The sequence below is a fragment of the Nansenia antarctica genome, assembly GCF_963989245.1.
Source record: "Nansenia antarctica genome assembly, chromosome: 19".
Taxonomy (NCBI): Eukaryota; Metazoa; Chordata; class Actinopteri; order Argentiniformes; family Microstomatidae; genus Nansenia; species Nansenia antarctica.
The window spans coordinates 17,784,219-17,800,281 of NC_137692.1; positions in this window are offsets into that span (position 1 = coordinate 17,784,219).

Below are 16,063 nucleotides of genomic sequence, written 5' to 3' on the forward strand. Positions count from 1 at the left end.
TGCCACGCTACCTGGAAAACAGGGAAAACATGGAAATTATTGAGCCCTGTTCCATTCCTGGAAAAGGCATGGAAACTGAGCAAAATTGAAAATGTACATGGAAATCTTGTGTTGTCCTGAAAAATGTGATAGGCTTTCTAAAACATTTAATATTTTAAGTTTATTCTCAAATGTAAGTAGTTGGCTTGGAACTGTGTGTGGCTGTTTTAAATGTGGCTTTATCAATGTTGGTTGGCAAGCACATGGTTCATTGTTGCAAACAAACATTGATGTGCTTGCTAGCTAGCTAGCGCTTGGAATGTGTTGCTAACGGTAACGGCCAATAGCGCTTTTTGATTGATTGATTGAAAACTTTATTAGAAGATTTGCAGAAGTAGGTACATGAAAGTACATATTACATACAAGGTCAACTAACAGGATAAAAACCCAAGAAAGCCACTGGCTTATTTCAATTGGGGTCCTTGATTGGGGTCCGCTATAGCGCTAATACTTCCTGATATAGTATTAGTATTAGTATATAGTGGGGGGCGCAAGTTAAAACGGTCGTATCTCACCGTAGGAACGTTGGATTTACTCAGGAAGTGGTAGAAGTTTGACTGGCGGTCAATGCTCGCGGTCAATGCTCGCTCCTGCAGATTCTTCCTCTAGTCTACAACATCAGAAGGATACGACCATTCCTTACCAGAGAGGCAGCGCAACTCTTGACCCAGGCACTGGTCATCTCCCGCCTGGATTACTGCAATGTACTCCTGGCTGGGCTCCCCGCTTCAGCCATTAGACCTCTGCAGCTCATCCAGAATGCTGCTGCCCGGCTGGTATTCAACCTCCCCAAATACTCGCATGTCACCCCTCTCCTTCGCACCCTGCACTGGCTCCGATAGCAGCTCGCATCAGATTCAAGACCCTGGTGCTTGCATACCAGGCAGCTAAAGGGACAGCCCCTGCCTACCTGAAGGAAATGGTAACCCCCCAAACCCCTGCCCGCTCACTCCGCTCCTCCACCTCGGCTGGCCGACTGGCCCCACCTCCTCTACACAGCAGTCGGGCTGTCCGATCACGTCTCTTCACAACACTGGCTCCCCGCTGGTGGAATGAGCTCCCCACGGCCGTCAGAACGGCAGAGTCACTACCCATCTTCCGTCGTAGACTGAAGACCCATCTCTTCAGGTTACATCTTAACTGCTCCTCCTGAGACATCTTCTGACCCTTACCACTACGTCTCCTAAAGACACCCGCTTCCCCCTCTACTGTGTCCCTAAGAACTTCTATTGCCCCCTTGTACTGTTTCTCAGTTTCTCCCGGGAAAAAAAAAAGAAAAAAAAAGTTTTAGTAGAAGGCGATAGGGAGAAGGTTTTTTCTTCTATCAGTGGCCCCGGGCCCGAGCTAGATTACTCTTCCTGCAACGAATGGTGGATTGCTGATTCACATGCTTAGTATTCAAATGTATTGATTGTAAGTCGCTTTGGAATAACTTATAAGGCGTCTGCTAAATGCCTAAAATGTAAATGTAATGCGAATGTGTTATCTTTGCTACTTTAATAGATGATGCATTTACCAAGTGATCAGTATTTAGCCTGTATGGTATATATAGTATATGTATGTGTGTATATATATATATATATATATATATATATATATATATATATATATTTATATGAAGATGTTATAGCTAGCTAGCTACGATTTATTATCGAAATAATAAACAGCAAGCAAGATCCAAAACTAGGGCCGGTGGAGGAGGGCACGTGTCACATTGGACAGACTACCAAAACAGAAAAATAAAGTATCTTAACTACAGCAAGTGACACATCAACCTCTATTTCATGATTTTTAAAATATATAACGACGTAGATCATTGATCGGCAACGACACTATATAATTGTTTGCCTGACTGGCCATCGGATTTGGGCTCCTAATAGCTAAAAAGCAATACTGTTTTCTTATTTTAACGTATAAAAGTAGCAAAGACCACACATTTGCATTGACCGCAAGTCAAACTTCTAACAATTTTACCACCCAGAAATTGGGTCGACGGGCGGGGGCGGAACGTTTTAACGGTCTAGATATCATCACAAAACATGGTACCTGGAAAATCAAGAGGTGGTATGGAAAATTATTTCAAGGCAAGTGTGGCAACCCTGTTTGTGTTTTAGCATCTCAAACCCCCAAAATGTCAGGTGGCGCAACCGTCTCAACAAAGGAACAGATTAAGAACACTGTTAAAAGTGGTATTTTAATAATAATATATTCAATATAAAATACTGTGGCATGATTTTATGTTTGAAACCTTTCAAATAAACACACATTTACAAATAACAATAGTTTTAAAGCTATTGAGATAATTGAGGAACTTTTGTCCCGTAAATTATTTTCCTCAAATGTCAGGGTGGCACAACCGTAAACATGGGACTTTTATTTTGAAATCAAGAGACTATTGCATCAGCCAAATGTTTCATCATCCAGAGGACCCTGCCTGTAGCTGAGTGAAAAGATTTGTAGAGCGCTCTCAAATATTGATAAAAATAGATAGTTTCACCTCAGAGGTAGGAGGTATATTTTCCATGTCAGGTGGTACAACCAATGTAAAACTAGGAAAATGTTATTTTATCATAAAACTACTATTCTGTTTTAAAATGATTTGTATGATAGCATAGGTCAAAGCTAATGCAGGTGTCCAAGTAGAAGCCTGTTTAATTTGAAATCAGTGGCAAAAGTCAGGTGGTGCAACCGGTATGTCAGTTGGCGCAACCACAATTAATGCCACTATATGGAATAAATACTGTTATTTAAAGCTCCAAGATGCTCTAAAATGTGTATTTGTGTCTACCTAAATATATATTAACACTTTTAAATATTTCACAATTATAATGTCTTTAATTTTAATCATTTTAGATGCCACTGTCAGTGAAGGAAAAAGCAGCTCAAAAACAAATGTCTTAGGCACTATAGACAATCTAATAGATATAGATAGATATAGATAATAGATACATGACAAAGATTTCACTTAATAAATAAATAATAGGAAAATATAAATACTTTTACAAATAATTGGTTGCGCCACCATAATTGGTTGCGCTACAGTAAAAATATATATTTAAACTAATTAACAAATGCGGCATGTTTAAGCACATTGTCACATACTCAAAAATATAAATTGTATGTATTTTGAATAGGGCTGGGTTCAAAAAATCGATTTCCCGATTCTGAATCGATCTTCATTAAATGAGCGATTTATCGATTCATAAGTCCCGAGATCGATCTTTCATGTTTTTTTTTTTGTGAGATCTCGTGGCCAGATCTCGCGATACAAGAATTTATCACGCAACGCACGTGAGGTCTCAACACTAAAATCTAAAAACATGGCGACGGCACGGACACTCAAGTCACCACCCGGCTTAAAGTCAGATGTCTGGGTGCATTTTGGATTCAAAACATTTGACGATAGAGATGAGCTGGACAAAAGCAAAGTCATATGTAAGCTGTGCGCAGTGGAAGTTAATATATATACGGGATATACGCCCGTACAGCGTTGTTGAAAATGCTGGCTTTCGAAAACTCGTCACTGTATTAGAACCACGCTACGTGTTACCGACACGCAAACAATTGAGTGAAGTGATAGTCCCAGACATGTACGCGCAGGTGAAACGTGATATCGCAACTTCACTTCAGCAAGCAGAGAGAGTTGCCATAACGTGTGACAGCTGGACATCCAGAGCAATGGATTCGTACCTGACAATCACTTGCCACTATATCAATGATGACTGGAGTCTCACGTCTCATGTTCTTCAGACTAGGGCAGTTGAAACCAGCCACACTGCAAGTAATCTAGCTGACCTGTTGTCCGAGGCGATACAAGATTGGGAGCTTACAAACAAAGATCCAGTCATCATAACGGACAATGCTGCAAATATGGTCCGCGCTGTGCATTTGATGGAGCGATTGCACATTGGCTGTTTTGCGCACACGCTCAATTTAGCTTCACAAGCAGCTCTCAAAATCACAGCTGTCGCGCGCTTGCTTGGCCGCGTGAGGCGTATCACGTCATTTTTCCATCGCAGTACTACGGCAAACCACACGCTCAAAGAGAAACAACGGATGCTGGAGCTGCCTGCTCATAAGCTTGTGATTGACGTGGTGACCCGGTGGAACAGCGCTCTGGACATGCTGGAACGCTTCCTGGAGCAGCAACCAGCCATCTCAGCAACTCTGATGTCACCTGAAGTGCGCAGGAACGAAAGCGATCTCTGCACTCTGACAGAGGCTGACATAACGGTCGCAGAAGATGTGGTGAAAGCTCTTGGGCCGATGAAGGCAGCCACACTGGTGATGTCTGAAGAGAACTCCCCGACTGTCTCCGTTATTGCGCCTCTCCAGGCACAGCTACTGGAGAAGATGAGCAGTGACCCCCACGACTCCACAGTGATTAAGGACCTCAAGACTGCTATATACAACAACTTCAATTCAAGGTATGCTCAGGCCTACTTAACGTCACTGTGTGTGTGTGTGTGTGTGTGTGTGTGTGTGTGTGTGTGTGTGTGTGTGTGTGTGTGTGTGGTAAGTAACCTTGAGTTATGAAATGAATACAGTGGGTCTCTAAAAGGCTACTTAATTTGTAACCCCTGTGTAAAATTAGAATTTTACATGCTAAAATATTAGGAGTTGTATTAAGAAAATACATGGTGTGCGTGAGTCAGTCAGTCTGTGCATGCATGTAACTGTATGCATGCATGTGTAATGTAATGTAATGAAATGTGTTTTAAGTTAAAACAAATTAAATCTCTTAAGATATGCAGCCCAGAAGGACAAGCTGTATGTAACATCAGCATTAGATCCTCGCTTCAAGGCCCTGCCCTTCTTATCTGATGAGGTCCGAGACGACACATTCGATAGATTGATGACTGAAGCTGCTGGCCTGGAGCAAGCAGAGGCATCTAATGTAAGTTGACATGTAGAAATAACTTATTGTTACTGTATACTACAGTATTTTAATAATCATTCATCAATTATTAATCAATTATGTTTCTTCCTGACTATTTTCATCTTTCCAACAGCAAGAATCTGATGGTGATGGAGCTGAGGATGAGGAGGCTGCGCAGCAGGAAGACAACACCCTTTGTCCTCCTGTTAAAGTGGCTTATGCCCCTTCTCCATCAAAGAGGTCAAAGGAATCCTCTGCACTGATGTCTCTCCTTGGATCAGCCTACACCCCAAAAGCCATAGTAGTACCACAGAAATCTCTGGCTGAGAAGGCAAAGGAAGAAGTGAAAAGATACAGGGAAGTAAAACCTGTTCCACTCTCTGAAAACCCCCTGGCCTGGTGGAAGGTGCATGCAGGGGAGTATCCCCTTTTGGCACGCCAAGCAAAGCGGTCTCTGTGTGTCCCCGCGACCAGTGTCGCTTCTGAGAGAGTTTTCTCAACCGCTGGTGATATCGTTACTGCACAGAGAAGCTGCCTCACTCCGCAACATGTAGATCAGCTCCTTTTTTTGCAGAAGAATCTTTCAATCTCCAAAAAGTGAGAAAGCAGTAATGAAGGGCTTTAGTTTCATGGACATTATGGTTTACAATGTGTGTTTTTGTTCCCCAAAATACCCTCATCTATTGCACTATTTTCGTTTGAGTTTTGCATTTTTATTTTGTATATATAAACCCCTCAAAAAACGTTCGGGAACGCTTTTTTTGTTGATTATTACCGGTAGGCTATGTTTGTAGCCCCTTTATTTACATCGGCTGCAGTAAAGCAAAGCACGTTAAAAAGCACTTTTTGTAGTTGCAAAATGTTGGTCAATGATGTTCATATGTTCCAATAAAATGTGTTCCAATAAAAAGTACATTCATGTAACTGCTTTGGAGTCAATTCATTGATATGTTTAACAATGCTACATGTTATAGGGTTCCTTGAACCATTTATAGCATTAATTCTGAGAATCTCTTTCATATTCAAGCAAAAAATGTATATTTTAACTAGATCGAATCGGAATCGAATCGAATCGAATCGTGAATCGAATCGAATCGTGAGCTCACTGAGCTGGTGAATCGGAATCGAATCGTTTTGGGAAATCAGTGGCGATACCCAGCCCTAATTTTGAACAAAGTAAAAAAAAAAAAAAACGTTTTAGAAGCCTTATTCGTCATTGACCCAAATACAAAGATATACATAAAGTTCGCAGATTACCTTCATCATAAACATGTTACATAAATAAATAATGAAATTAATATATAATTTCAACAAGGTCATAGATACATAGAGCAGGGTTTCCGTTAGAAAAAATTGGCGCCGGTCAACGTGTCCGGGAAGATTTCAATTTACCGGACAAACGTGAGATATTCCGGTCATCATATTAAAATATAATATAGCTGTTTGTTGCGGTGATTACTGTTGTGTAGCCTATATGTGCTGTTTAATGTCTATTTCTCATCCGATACGATTAGATGCGAGCTATATAATAAATATAATAATATAAGCTTTCATGATTCGCATGCGCGCTATGCCATATGTCCAGCGCTGAACGCGCGCCACACTGGGAACTGAACAGACTGCATCGATCAATGAACGGACTCCACATTACGTTAACTGAAGTCTGTTAAATTGTTTGGGATTAATCTTCTCTTTCCAGTTTGACCCTTTTTTATCAATAAAACAACGTCCTTTCTATAACCAGGTCTCGCTGGTTGGGAAGGCATTTAGTTTAGCTGCCTGTCAAATCATACTTACTCGGACTCGGGAGTATGACAATGAGGAGAACATAACTGTTTATTGAGAAACAATTGATAGGCAGGCTGGGATACGTATATAAAGAAATACCACAATGTCTAGATTTATAACATTTTATTGAAAAGTGCAACATTCTCATATTCGTTGCTCCTCTCGTGAATCCGTTATTCCTCCCCGATTTTTTGCACGGTGAGCAGAACATTTTTCCTTCCCCATCTAACGCTGTTTCGCGGAGTCATCATCATGCCGGCGTCAAATCATATAATAATAAAATAAATATATAGCCTGTCAGTGTTTCCTCCAGGAATTTTTACAATGGTGGCGGGTAGCGTTGACCGCGCGCAGCGCGCGCCCGCGATTTTTTCCGCGTGCACGCGCATGAAACGCGCACGCGCGCTCAAAACAACGACGTAATTTCAGCCAAAACTCGAGGATGGCCAAAAAAAAATTTATGTTTTCCCGTGTGTCTCTTATTGTCTGTGTCTGCATGTTTTTCCAGCATGTAATTCCGTTGTCAATAAAAAATTCGTCTCCCCTTCTTTTCATTATCATTATGGAGGCTTTATGGTTGTTGTAACTATTATGGGAAGCGGTTGACACAGTAGCCGCTTTTCGTGTACGCTGCAGTGGATCCCTTCACAACGCAGAAGAAAGAGGAGAGAGAAAACATTGTCAATGTGCAGGGAAGAATCATGTATCAGCAGGGTTCAACAGTAACGCTTGCCTGGGGCAAGTAAAAAAATTCGCCGGGTTTGTTTGCGCGAGCCCGAAGACGCTGCTGGATCCTGGATCTGTTTACCTGTGTGCAGGAAGAAAAACAGACGGAGCAGGCGCCAGACCAGACTAGATGATTGTGGAGTGAAGAGATTATTAAAGCGTACGCGATGCGACGGGTGATCGACAAGCACGTACACTTTCATAATATCTTCACTCCACGATCATCTAGTCTGGTCTGGCGCCTGCTCCGTGTTCTTCCTGCACACCGATGCACAGATCCAGGATCCAGCACCGTCGTCGCGCATATTGTAACATTTGAAGTAGTTTGTAGACTACACGCAGCCTAGATGTATTCGACCAATCACAAAACAGTTTTGCAAGCGCGTCGCTTCGCGCTTGTGGGTGTGTCTAGCGATGTGAAGGTCTGAAAAGCGGCCTAATTATTTTTTTTTTTTTTTTTTGAGAAATCTGATTGGTGGCGGAGGAAATTCCATCGTGGCGGTCCGCCACGATGAAATGCATGTAGAGGAAACACTGCCTGTATATTGCTATGTTTAGCATAGATCTGGGATTGATTGCTATTGCCTCCGTAGCATTACATCTTGACAATGTTATCATCGATCGACTAGTGTGGTCTAGTTGTCGTTGGGATGCTGAATAAACATGCTCGTTGAACGTTGCTCCAGAGACCCGAGTATTATTAATATAAAGTGTATCTTGTAAGTCAGAGAGAACAACAAGACACAACATAGCCTATATATTCGTCTTTTTTAATATAGAAGGAATCAGAATGTGACAATTAAACTTTAGCGAATTGTATTCAAATTGTGCTTAGAGGGAATTATTTTCACCGGACATTATGACCGAAGAGGTTTACATTTGTCGGACTTCAACATATTTTACCGGACAAAGACCGGTAATTACCGGTTAACGGAAACCCTGACATAGAGTATAGGGCATAACACAAGCTTGAATGAGAGAGGCTAACAACTGCTGCAATGTAAACCTGCACATTGTATGTAGCTACTAGGGTGTGTGTTTTAACTTGACACATTTTGTAACTTTCAGGCACTGACATTTTGATACCTCCTAAATGCTATTTATCTAGCCCAACCGGGCCAAATGCTTTTTTTTCTGGCAGGAGGAAGTCCACTTCCACTATGTTCAAGTCTGAACATAAAATATACTTGTCCCGGACAAGCGGACAAGCCTTAATGTTGAGCCCTGCTTAATGTCAAACTCTGCAACCACACTACGGCCTTAACACAGAGTAACGCATATCCACTGTTTGTGCCTCTTCCTTTGTTTCCTCTACACAGATCCACCTCCCAGCCCAGCTACCATGTCTGAACCCAAGTCCACAGAGTCCCTGGGTTCTGGCTGTGGTTCTCCAGCCCAGACAAGCACACAGCGGGGTCCAGAGATGGTGGCAGTGAAGCTGGAGGACTGCAGTAAGTTAATGTTATGCATTTGTCTAATGTTAGGATGAGCGGAAAGTGATAGTTCTCTCCATTTCCTTCCTTTCCTTCAGATTTCAGTGTGTGTCCATTTTCTTTTACGTTGTATATCAAACGTTCGTACGAGGCGGTTTCTGATGGGGCTGTGAACCATTCAGTGTAGGTAGGGTTGGTCCCCCCCATCCAGAGCCTCTTAGCTGTAGTGATTGATTGATTGATTTTATTAGACAATTTTAAAATACAAAAATAACAATGCATCTGAAGCAGCTTCATACATGCATCATTTCATTGCTGCTTCCTAACTAGTCTGCTAATGTTCACCTCTAAGCCTATGTTCTTTCAGACATATCTTAAATCTATTCACATTTATTGTAGTGAGAACAACCTTTAGCCACAGAGCCTTCCTCGCTTCTATTCTCTCATTTCCTTTTAGGCTGTTCAAGAGGCATAGAGCAGGGCCGAGGACAACACCAGTACCCAAGCTGTCTCTAATCTTTCCCATGAGCCTCTGCCAGTAGGAGGCTAGGCTAGGACAGTTGAGGAGCATATGGACTAAGGCTGCCACGATTAGTCGACTAGTCACGACGACGTCGACTACCAAAATCGTCGCCGACATATTTGGTAATCGCCGTAGTCGCATGTTTTTTTGGGGCTGAAATAAGCGTTTTTTTTTTTTTTTGCCTAGCACCAGGGGAGCCCCCCCTCCCAAATGTCGTTGTTTGGTACCTGTACTATATCAATGACAATAAAGACCATTCATTTCATTCGATAAGCATTCGTTTTTCTTCCCTGAAGCTGCCACTGGCTAGCGTCTCCCAGTGTCTTTGATGTACATGCACAGTGTCGGTCATCCGGGGCACACGTGACTTCCCCGGAAAAACAAACAGAGAAATGTCTTCCTGTCCTCGTACCTCTAAAGTGTGGGAGCATTTCAACCACAACGTTGAAAAAAAGAATGTAAAATGTAAAATTTGCAAAGCTGAACTCGCTTATCATGGCAGCACGTCTATGATGCGCGAGCATCTAAAAAGGAAGCACGTTGTGGCAGATGACGAGGAAGACGATGGCTCGTCTCGGTAAGCTAGTTAGCTTGTTATTGGCTAACGATATCGTTACGTTAAAAGCCTTCTTACATTATTTTATGTTGTCATCAAAGCGATACTTATCAAATAGCTAAAAATGTTGTCTTAACGTTACAGTGCTAAGAAGGCGCGTTCTACTATGAGATGAGTGAAGCAAAGCAAAACTTTTGTACTCTGTACAAGTATTTATTTTTGTTTTTGTATTCTTTTGGTTGCCTAGTGCCTAGCCTACCTCATTTTACTCAGCAGTTTGCACCCTCTACTACTCTTTACATTACATTACATGCAAGTGATGCCAGAAATAAATCTGCAAAGTTCATTAAAATATCTATTTTTGAGTGAACAATCATTTTAATTGTCTTTATTTTTAGTTAGCACATGCCTACAACAACAACTAACAACTTCAAGCTAAATTTAGAAGCTGATTTAGAAGATGATAGCTAAATAAGAGCGATTGAGTAATTGTGCGATAAGCTGTAATTTATGATCCGATTAGTCGACTAATCGTTAAAATAATCGGTGACTAGTCGACTATGAAAATAATCGTTTGTGGCAGCCCTAATATGGACCATATCTCCTTGATCTGTTTGGCATCTCCAGCAGATGTTTGAATGACTCAGTCCTGCCCTATTCTTTCTCACAGGTGTCCATTAGAGTCTGTTGAGTATTTCAAATTGAATGAGTTTCACCTTTTATACTAAATACACAATAAACCACATGCATGGCTCCTACATGTTGCGAGTTTGGTTCAGTATCTCAGCATCGTCTCCCACCGTCTGGCACGCCGTGTCTACGTTGCTAGCTTCGTTGCTTCGTTGCCGGTTAACGTGACTTTGTTAGCCAGAGGATGTGATGATGAGGGCTTGTATTCATCATACGTTGTATCTCTTAGTCAACTTTGTGGATATGAAATAATAAATGTCGGCGTATGTTATTTAACAAATCACGTTTTCTGAGCCAATCAGCGCCCTTGAACAAACTAGCGTATATGGACCGCCACCCGGTCACGCCGCTCAAGGGAGCTCAGATGGAGCTGACCCAGGCAGTGATAGGGTCAGACTGACCCAGGCAGTGATAGGGTTAGGGTCAGACTGACCCAGGCAGTGATAGGGTTAGGGTCAGACTGACCCAGGCAGTGATAGGGTTAGGGTCAGACTGACCCAGGAAGTGTTAGGGTTAGGGTCAGACTGACCCAGGCAGTGATAGGGTTAGGGTCAGACTGATCCAAGCAGTGATAGGGTTAGGGTCAGACTGACAAATCCTCTGTGCATTCAAAAGCATTTGATTGGTGTTAGAATGAGAGTCCACCATATTGCTTCGACCAGTCTATTCCTTTTAAATCCATGAGGGGGCGGTAGAGTACACCATTCAGCCAGAGAGGTAGAGAATCAGGCTGCAGCCCAGTCAATGTGGAAGACGCTTTACCACAACAATTCATAGTAGTGCATATCCTCTGTTAGGTTTTTGGTCATCTGTATATTGTGAAATTAAGTCTCCACTATGGCTGCCTCTTCCTTTGTTTCCTCTACACAGATCCACCTCCCAGCCCAGCTACCATGTCTGAACCCAAGTCCACAGAGTCCCTGGGTTCTGAAAGAGAAAGGGGAAAGAGGAGAAGGAAGAAGTGATGGTGAAAGAAGAGGAAGGAGGAGAGGAGGTAGAGGAGATAGAAGAGATAGATAGTGAGTTGGATCGTAAGTTAATGTTATGCATTTGTCTAATGTACTGGAACATGATGAGGCGGTGAAAGAGGAGGAGGAAGGAGGAGAAGAAGAGGTGCAGAAGGATGTGTGTCCTAGCAACCTAAAGAAACACCAGAGAGTACACACAGGAGAGAGGCCACACCACTGCTCCCAGTATGACAGGAGTTTCAGTCACCTAGAATACCTAAAGAAACATCAGAGAACACACACAGGAGAGAAGCCACACCACTGCTCCCAGTGTGAGAAGAGTTTCAGTGGGTCAGGAACCCTAAAGAGTCATCAGAGAATACAAACAGGAGAAGCCATACCACTGCTCCCAGTGTTGGAAGAGTTTCAATAAACCAAGAATCCTAAAGAGACATCAGAAAACACACACAAGGGAGAAGCCATAGCCCACCTTTAAATCTGAGCTTTTTAACAAGCTCCAAATAAATATTCCGTTGTTGTCACTGACACACACACACACACACACACACAGGACATGTTTGTTAGATTCATAAGGAGCAGACACTGAGACGACTGTTGGGGAATGTATTTTGGTTAAAACCGCTGACTCAGATAGTGAGGTTTTAATTTCATTTTTGTTTTACTTAAACTCAGCTGGGAGTAGGAGCTCACCCTTTTAGGAGCTCTGTTTTTTTATGTTTGTCACTTGATTTCTACAGCGCCTGTAGTTTGTGTTTGCCTTTTGTGTTTTCATTTGAACATTTGTAAAAAGAACATGTTAATAAATAAACAAATAAAAAATGTTATTTCCTTGTTAATAAATAATGTAACATTTTTACATGGAGTTTATGCGGCTTCCCTTTCCCCTTATGAGCTGGGTTTGAGCCCAGGTAATGGAGGCACCACCCAAAGTACATGCATCAGATAAATGTGTCTGATTTGGTTAATGTTGTGTTCCCAGCATTAAGCGGGTCATTTTTTAATACGGTGCCATTTGGACTTCATAACTTGTGAAAAATAAATTGTTGATTTATCTATATTTTAATGTTCTATTATATAAAGGACATATCTAGCTTGCTGAAAAACATAGTGGTCGAGCTCAGGCACCTACATTTTATTTTATTTAGAATACCCTCTGTAGTTGAATAGGGCGAGTGAGTGTCTCCAGAACAGAGTGGACACATAACAGGGTGGACATTTTGAGTTAAAGTTAGCCTTTAGCCTGCCTGTGTTAGCATAATGCCTAGAATGACCATGAATACTTGATGAGGAATCTAATTTGCACTAAATACTTTTTTTTTTAATTATTCAATTTGATTGATCTCCTCAATATTTAGGCATAACAGGGTGGACACGTTATGGTCAACCACATTAAACTCACTGGATAAAAACATAAAAATCAGATGGTAAAAGAGGTAGAAAATCACACAGCTTACCACATTTGAAATCCCCTCCACTGATGTGATGTCACCTCATGAGAGTGATGTGATTGAGAAATGGTTTTCTTTTAAAAGGGACATTATAACACAGCATAACAGGGTGGACAGTGATCGCAGGGACAAGCAATATTGTAAGCAAAACCTTAATTTTTTGTACAAAATTTAAAAAATATGGATAAAAACTATATTTGATTTCAATAGATATTGATCAGGAAAATGAAATAATAATAACATATTGGGAAATGTATATGTTTTTAATAGTTCTTTTTTGGATTGAAGTTGAATGAACAACACTGGGGACATCCCAAATCCCATGCAAAATCAAATTTACATCTTTAACCAAAGCTTTTAAAATGTAGAAAACAACTACTTAGAAGCCCATATCATTGTATTCATAATAAATAACAATTGACTGTACATGAAAAACCTAATGGAATTAGTATTTGTCCAAATTTAGACAAAATACAACATGATTTAGTACTGGGGACGGAAAAGGCACCGTATTAAAAAAAATGACCCAAGCACCAACCTCAGCCCAACACATGGTCTCTGCAGGACCGGGAATGCAGATTGTAGCTCAGACAGACTCAGCATATACATCAGGTGCCTCATTTATAGAAAGTACTTTGGATAAAATGTTATCTTACCTGTGTCGTACGTAGAAAACCACGTCAACATAGTGATTTATACAATTTCAACGTGAGTCAATTTGACCGTGGAAACGATCGTAGCTCTACGTCGGGTGAAAGTCAAAGATGACGTTCAAGTACTTTTTTTATAAATGAGGCCCCAGTGCCATTGGCATATAGAAGCAGTTTACAACTATTTACAGATAATCCAATATTGTTGATGTAAATAGTTAAAAGAACCGGACAAGAGTGAGGAGTGTAAGGGATTTTTAACATGTATGTATTTTCCTATTCTGCCTATGTCTGCATGGTCTGTCCATTTTCACACAGAGTGTTCAGATTCAGATTCAGATAACGTTTATTGCCATTATGCTTGACACATATAGGAATATGTTTTGGCATTACAGTAAGTGCGTTTGTGCTTTTTTCACATATTTCACATATACATGAACAAAAACAAATGCAAAAACAGGACAACACAGGACAGACAGTGCATTGGATAGTGCTATATATACAGTATATATATATAAAGTGCAGTGCAGAGTTTTTCAAAGGTCCAGTGCATATTCAGTCCTGAGCAGACTTGGGGGCGGGGGGGAGGGGGAAGCCAGAGTCATTTAGCAGCCTGGCGGCTGAGGGAAAAAAACTGAGCCTGTGGCGGGCCTTTACTGTTTTAGGCAGCCGCAACCTTCTCCCAGAGGGAAGCAGGGTGAGGAGGCCATGGCCGGGGTGGGAGGGGTCGGCCATGATCTTCCTTGCCCTCCTCAGAGCCCTGGTGTCGTGCAGGGAGTTGAGGGAGGGCAAGGGACAGCTGATCACCCTCTCCGCTGCACGTATAACCCTCTGCAACTTGGCCTTGTCCTTGGCCGTTGCAGCAGGGAACCAGGTGATGATGGAGTGGGTGAGGATGGACTCTATGATGGCCGTGTAAAACTGGACCATCATGGACCTCGGCAGCCTGAATTTCCTCAGCTGCCGGAGGAAGATCATCCTCTTCTGGGCCTTCTTAGTGAGGGCCTCGGTGTTCCGCTCCCACTTTAGGTCCCGAGAGATGGTCATGCCTAGAAAGCGGCATGACTCCACGGAGGCCACCGGGGTACCTCCCAGCGTGATGGGAGGGGGCAGGGCTGCTTTCCTGCGGAAGTCCACCACCATCTCCACTGTTTTTAGAGCATTGAGCTCCAGGTTGTTAAAACTGCACCAGCTCCGCAGCCCCTCGATCTCACCCCTGTAGGCAGATTCGTCCCCCCTGGCGATGAGGCCCACCAGGGTGGTGATGTCTGCAAACTTCAGGAGCTTGACCGAGGGGTGGCGGGAGACACAGTTGTTGGTGTACAGGGAGAACAGTGCTGGAGACAGGACGCAGCCCTGCGGGGAGCCCGTGCTGGTGGACCTGGAGCTGGAAATGCTCTTCCCCAGCTTCACCCGCTGAGACCTGTCAGTCAGGAAGTCAGTAATCCACCTGCAGGTGGAGTCCGGCACCTGCAACAGGGATAGCTGGTGCTCCAGGATGTGTGGGAGGATCGTGTTGAAGGCCGAGCTGAAGTCCACAAACAGTATCCTGGCGTAGTTGCCTGCAGTATCCAGATGTTCAAGCGCGTAGTGCAGAGCCATGTTCACGGCGTTACAGTAGATTTCCATGGAGTAGCTTCATGGAAATTCCCGTGGGATTGTTGAGAGTCTGGCTGTGCTGCTTGTGAACACTTGGCCCTGGATTGAGGGCCTTGTGTTCATAGACAGTGATGGAGTGCAGACTGACTCTTTATCAATGTTGTGACTATGTTGACAATATACCAAATGTACAATGTGAAAGTTTGGGGTCACACTGTCCTAGACCCTGGACACCCTTCCACACTGTCCTAGACTCTGGACACCCTTCCACACTGTCCTAGACTCTGGACACTGTGACCCTGGTGTCTGTCCCCGGAGGGCGTTCTTTATCAGGATGTGTTACTTATTTATTTGTCCCCTGTCATATTCCTGTACTTAGCGCTCTTTTTAATTTGACCGTGTGTTTTCTTTTTTCTTTTTTTTCTTATATATTCCAGCTTGGTGTTGTTAGTTTGGGGTGTTTTTTGCTTTTTGTTGTTGTCCGTTTTGTCAGTTTTTCTGTTGTCTTGTTTTGTTGTACTTGTTAAAATGTAATGTTAAAATGTTAAAATGTAAATAATCATAAAAAATCTAAATTATAAAAACATGTTAAGACTTTGCCATATCCCATATAATATTTGCCAATATTATAATTATAATATATTAATATTATTGGTTTGTGTCTTTTGGAGGCATAGAATAACAATGAAATAATTTTCAAAAGACCCATCTGACGTGTAAGGAGTCAAACTATTTTAATAGACAAGATAATAAACACAAACACT